We start from the raw sequence: 7,201 nt of genomic DNA, 5'->3' as shown, positions 1-7,201 counted from the left end.
TTACATTGCATAAAATTACTTACACATGTACACGGTAGTACTCGCCACGTGCGTCGTCATGCATGGAAACAAACATTAAATTGTCAATGAATGAAAGTTTGTACCTGTCCATGTGTGAACACTGTGACCTTATAATGCAATAACTATTGCCATACATAACATCGCTTTACTTAATTTGCCTCTTCTTCATTATAAATAATACAAGGCACTAAGTTAAACTAGCGACCATTTCGACTGACAGAATGTAAAGTATAGAGCCAAATATAGACAAATATGACTGGTCTAAGGTTACCGTAAATAGGTCACGATAAAGTAAAAAAGGACCGTAATTGCCCTATATGAATCGAAAAAAACATGAAAACTCCTGTTTACCATTGTTTTACCACAGGCTCACCATTTATGCCAATATTTAAAAATAAAATATACTTGATTGATGTCATCACTACAGAAGTTTAATGGTCGTCTTCATGAACTCGTGGATCGTTACGGTGCATCAATCTGCAACATGAAAACTGACAGTGCATCCTTAAGTACTGTCCAAATATTTCTCTCCGTGTTTGATCCTTTAATTGTACCCTATCATTTGATCAAATTTGAAGTGGTTGTAAGGTGAACAAAGAAAGTGTAATATTAGTCTTTAGTCATGACGTCATATTTGATCAAAATATTGTGAAGTCATAACTTACGACCAATTTTGCACAAATACTGTAACCTGATTTATTCAACGGGTCATAGTTTTCCTTTCCTCGTTTGTCTACCCCGGACTTGACTTTTTATGAGCAACTCGGCGGGTGTTTCTAGAAAAGCAGAGGATGCTTATCCTACCGGTGCACCTGGTCCATGCTCCCTGTTTTTAGTGGAGTCCGAGTTGCTCATTTGCTTTTGTTACTTTGTATGTATGGTTTTAGTTACTTTATGTTCTTTGTTGTGTATGTTTGTTTTCCATGTCTGGTCTTTGTCCCTGGATTACATTCTTTTGATTACCGCTATAACCTTGGTTCCCTTGATTACTCTTGATTCCCTTGATTACTCTTTTACACCACTGGGTCGATACTTCTGCTGGTGGATTTTGTCCCCGAAGGTATTATCAACCCAGTAATATAATCGTTAAATTAATGGTTTTAACAAGAGGAATGAAAGAATAACTGGCTCGGACGTCATCCAGTATAAAAAGGTCCGAACTTGACAGCAGATCGGACACTCTGTTTTCTTGTAAGTATGTGGTGTCCCCAGATGGGAATCTTAGAATCTTAGCACGCTCACATCTGGTATGGAAACTACCCCGACCAATTCAAATAAAAGTAGCCAATCACATGTTCAGTCTGCAGACCATCTATTCCAGTACAAAAATTTTTTGTAAAGTTAAAATTATCAAACCATTTTCCATCACTTTAAACGAAATACTTGACTACAACGATGACGAAACACATTGTACCATATCAAAATGTGGTATTAAAAATTGCAAAACATGCAACATTCTTATAACCAACCCTTACTTCTCCAGTTACTTTACAAACAAAACCTTCCATACAAGAAGTCACGATGACTTAAGTTGCAAATCAACAAACTTAATACATGGATTAGAATGCAACTTATGTGGTTTAATATATGTCGGAGAAACGCAAGAACGATTTTATAAAAGAATGTGCGGTCATCGTTCGGGAATTAACACCATCAAATTCTCGACAGTTTATCAACACATTAATCAACAAGATCATTCAATCCTCTCCATGAAAGTTCGTATTTTAGAAAAAAAATTACCATCCTACATCGTCCCGTTCTAAGTAAAAACTATCGTAGGGAAAGAGAGGAGTACTGGATACGCAGACTAGGTATTGCAATACCTTACGGATGCAATGACAACATCAAAAGTATAGGAAACCTTTCAAGCCAATATAACAATAGCATAAATGTGATGAATTTATTTGACAAAAATCCAAGACGGGAAAGGAGTCATGGCCATCGCCACTTTACGTCACCTAAGTTGCATGATTTCTCCATAGATGGTCTCCTTCCTTTCATACAAAAACCTCTTGGACTTCATCACATTAGCACCAAACTTTATTCTATACCTCTCACTCTACTACACTCCCTTTACAAAACAAGTCTTGACACTCCTGTTTCTGACCCCACTTCATCATTATACATACTTGTTGCCATCATTTTGGATATTGGTTTCCAGAGACTCTTTAAACCAATTTGTGTGAAAAGTCAAGATGAAGGAAAACGATCATTTTTTCCACTACCGTTTGTCAACAAAGGTATAGATGTAATTAATTTGGCTAACATCCTCCATCACAAAAACGTTACCAACAAAATTCCCCCATATTCCAAAGACAAATCCATACCAATTATTTCATATTCCTATACTTCACTCATTGCATCCAACATTTTCAATTATAAAAGGCTATTGCAGAACCTCGAGATTGAGGACTTCAAGGCTAAACCACCTGACTGTTCTCTCCATTCAAATATGGTCCTTCTGGTCACGTCGTTACGGGAGATTTAACCATTATCGAAAACGAATCTCCGCGTAATATCCTTTCTAAAGGTCCGTGAACCACGGTCCATAAATTGGAATTATAACTTTAAAGTTCTTATGGATGCCGTCTGGTCTTTGTCCCTGGATTACATTCTTTTGATTACCGCTATCACCTTGGTTCCCTTGATTACTCTTTCTGGCCAATTTTTGCGGGCCTGTCTGATACAGTCACATGATTAATAAAATAAGTCCGGTCCGGGTTCGGTACTTCCGAACAATCTCAGAAATCAAGTACACGAATTGCACTTTTTTTTCTGTTTTCAGTCAGACTACGGATAAAAGTGTTTACAGTTTACTTACCGATGTGCTTATTGTTTATGTAATTAAGTGATGATCGAATTGAATGGAAATATCGTATTATTATCGCCAATAATCGGGACGAATTCTGGAGTAGACCACAAAACCACTATCATGGTCAGATAATGGTGTGTATTTAAATGGTACTTATGTTCTGGCACTTTTAATACAGAAATACTAGTAAATAATATTTGCAAGTTTGTCAGTTATTGTTGTATAAAATAAAAAAAAAGAGTTACAGAACAGAAAAAAGCTTGGACTCAGAATTAAAAAGCTAAAGAAGACCACAGACAAACAAACAAATAAACACAAATGTTATATATAATAAGTTCTTTTTCTCGTAGTTTTTTTTTTCAACCAAACCTTGGCGAATAGAAAATTGGCGGACATTTGTCGTATATGTGTGAATAGGACTTTTCTTAAGGAATCGTCTTACTTTTTTTTTTCCTGCGATAAACAAGGTTTATTTACCACTTAATGTTTCAGGACAAGATTTATTTTCGATACAGAAGGGGGGCACATTGTCAGGAGTTTCTAAAGCCGGTAAAGTAGCGGTTCTTCTCAATATATTTGGTAATTATGATACGACAAGGCGTGGGAGAGGTTAGTTAGTATAATTGATCTGTCAAATCAGCACGAGTGCATTTTTATATGATATTAGTGACCCGGCCAAAAATATTCAATTTCCTGTACAAAAATACAGTAGTATCTGTGTTTATCCGTCTGTGATTGGAACGTCTTACCTACACAATTGTTAACTGTCTTTGCAGCCATTTAGTGTCGCTTGACTATAGACCACATTTGGTCGGCATCTAGTACTAATTTTACATAAATGTCTATTAATTTAACGTAGATGTCTGCAAAGTTTTTATCGATGACCATCTCTTTTAAACGGAAGGCTATTAATTTTACATATGCATCTGTAAAACAAGCGGACTGAGTGATGACGATCAGTAAAAATCAGTGGAACATGATGTCGGTACTCGATCTTAAGTATACTGTTCATTAAAAATGAATTGGGTTGCTTGGATTTCCTATCCGCTGCCCATAACCCGATTCATTGATGTTTAGTACCTAGACATGTTAGACAAAATATAGGAGCATCTGCACCAAGTACATGAAATGTTTGTTGGAGTTATCATCCATGTCAATTGATAATATTATACTACTTTACATGCAAACTAACTAAGATTCAAACTATATATAAGACACATACTTTGAAAGTACTTTAACTGATGGATACAAATTTTCGTGGAACACAAGTTCGTGGATTCTTGAATTCGTGGTTTCGAGATTTTCAGTGAACACATCTATGAAAATTTCCTTTTCGCTGGGAAGCAAATTTTGTGGTTTGGCCTACCCACGAAAACGAAGAAAACTGGTTACGCCACGAACAATAGTACTTCCACAGTACATTAAAAGTCATGAATGTATGGTCAATTTATTTTTCTTCTTTCTCTAAGTTTTCTAGAATTTTTGTATGTTCTTTTCCTTGTTAGGTCAATTCGTCAGACAATACATATCTAGTGGTTTATCATGTCAACAGTTTATAGAAGAAAATGTTACAAGAAATCCAGAAAGCTTTAATCCTTTTCATCTTATTGTTCTTGACTTAAGGTACCTTCGCTTGTTATTGTAGTTGTTGAGTTGACTGTTTTAAAACATGTGTTTTTTTCTTAAACAAAGCGCATTTTCTAAATGTAAGTTGTTTTTCAAGAATCAGACAAAATGAGAAATATCAGAAACATGCATGTCGAAACCAACCAATCTGATAATATGATGTCACTCAAGAATGCTTTCTCTAATTGAAAAGACCATAATTCCATTATTTGATCTTTGCATCACCGGATATGGTCAGAAATAATTTTCAACAGAATCTTTGAAAATTAAGGTTTTTGACAGATTTATCTGCCATTGAAAAATACTTGAAAAGTTCATTACCAGTGCATTTCAATTCTATTAAAACTCAATTAAAAAGTGGTATGGAAAATCTCTTCTTTGATTCTGTTGGTGCGAATTGTCAAATTAAACTTATAAATTTCTTCAAATCATGTTTCACACTGCCTGACTCTTACAGAGACTATATAGTTAATAATCAATAATTATGTATAGAGGGTGTGTTTCTTCGTTAATTTGATATTTAACCATAAGTCAGCGAATTATGAAGAGAATGGATATTGTGCGTATGTCAAAAAGACAACACCATCACGATGAAAATTGTTAGCTAGAGGCCAGCCATTCGTCTTCAATGAACGACGAGAAAACCCTCACTCCTCAAGGCAGGCTGAAGCTATTCATAAAACAACATTATACACAGGTAAAGTGAAGTAGTTGCTGAAAAAAGATGTAAAAGTAGACATTTATGTTGCAGTCTTTATAAAAATCATTAATGTATATATTTACTTTCATATCAAATTTTAATATTAATATGTTGTTACTATGTATGCCATAAACCAACACAACTCTCTTACGTATCCAATTTCAATATTAACATGTAGTTACGGATAATTTTACTTTCTTATTCTGATGTTCCATTTTTAGACTCAAACAAAAAAGATTGTGAATGAAAGTGGCACTTAGCAAGAGTTTTTTTATTTGGTCGAGTTAAGTGTTATGTTTCTATATATATACAAAGATAACTTAAAACGTATAACATATACAGAACGACAGAAAACAAGTACAATCTTAAAAAAAAAAGATGGCCGACGCAGTTAAATTTTTTTTTAACTTATAATTTTTTACATTTCATCCAGGTAATAACACATGACAGTTTCAATATTCGATACAGTCTTTTTCGAACGCCACTAAGTTATCAGTATTTGGCCAATCGGGATACAAAAAAAATAATTGTGATCAGGTGATCTGCGCTTCCATTGAAGAGCGTCTTTAAGGTCAACGGGTAAAAAGCAAACTCGTGGCGACTGCGTCGGAACAATCATCGTTTGGTCGGTGGGGTTTGGTACATAGTCAAAATATTTTAAGACTTAAGATATACATGAATAAATTTGTATATGTTATAATGTAATTACAGTAGAATTTTACTTATCTGTCTTATTGAAAATTATATCTTTATCGAATTTAGCAAACCAAACTCTGAAACGTTATGCTGTGATGTAGCTTGAAAACATGTCAGACTTAGAAGCAATTTAACTGGTAATTTATCTTGTATTGCACCGACCCACTAAATTTGCCAATTTTGCCATATTTTTATCCTCATTTTTAACCTAACGTTTTTACAATTCTAACCGATCTAAGATCAAATTCGATACTATATTGAATCAATTCCTCGAGCTCCACATTCACCTGACTTACGCCCCTGCTCATTGATTTAAAATATCATTGAAATGCACATCCTAGACAAATTAACGAGGTTTACTGATGTTCTTCAAGAATGAAATTGCCTACGGTAAAATATGTTTGGGACTTTACTTTAAGATGATCGCTGCACATGTTCAATCACTTTTTGTCAGATTTTCGGACTCCTCTGGTTTTATTCGTTTCATAGAATAAATATAATTTTCCAGTGACCCTACTTTCTTTTCTTAATTTAATATATTAAACACGCCTTGAAATGTTTTTGATTTTTTTTCTATGAAATTTCTTCTTTTGGTTTATGGACAAAACCTATGGAAAATAAAGAGAAATCCTTTTCCCGACACATTTTTCAAATGCTAACATCTCGTAAAGAGTATACCGACCCATCATTTTTCAATTCTTATTGTTCTAGCATGAAAAATTTAAAAGATTTTACAACCCTTTGATATCTTTGTTTTCTCAGAGAGAGCAGCAAACATCCTTAAAGTCAATAGATATATGCCCATAATATGACTGTTAAAAGGAAAAAAAAACAAATGATAACCCCCCCTCCAAAAAAAAAACAAACAAACAAAACAAAACAAACAAACAAACAAACAAAACAAAACAAAACAAAACAAAACAAATATGGCGTGATTCGTACGACGGGAAGGAAGCCTTTTAGAAATGAATGAAAGTTCTAATTCGATACATTTTGGCACCGTCGCAAGTGGAGTACAATATCGATAAAAATTAAAAACTGAAATGATAATTCAATAGGTCCATGATGTTGACGCTTCTGCATAACCAAACACTAGGTCTTTTTGTGGCAAACGGAAATAAAATAATAGATATGTTTTTGCGCAGTTGTCATATTACAAACAACTGAAATATTTTAATGCAATATCTTGCAGTAAAGAAAATAACTTGTAATGGATATGTTTTTGAAAATAGTGTGCCATGCAAAGTCATTTACTGTAGGTGTGTTTAAATATTGCAGTAAATAACTGTGGAAAAAATTTAATTTTGGGAGTGTGCGTAGATATATTAAGTCTTATATGTTATGTT

This window comes from Perna viridis, chromosome 9 (assembly GCF_037379345.1).
Source record: "Perna viridis isolate PV_CMFRI_1.1 ecotype Kerala chromosome 9, ASM3737934v1, whole genome shotgun sequence".
NCBI classification, from domain to species: domain Eukaryota; kingdom Metazoa; phylum Mollusca; class Bivalvia; order Mytilida; family Mytilidae; genus Perna; species Perna viridis.
Note: the sequence above shows the minus strand (reverse complement) of the source record.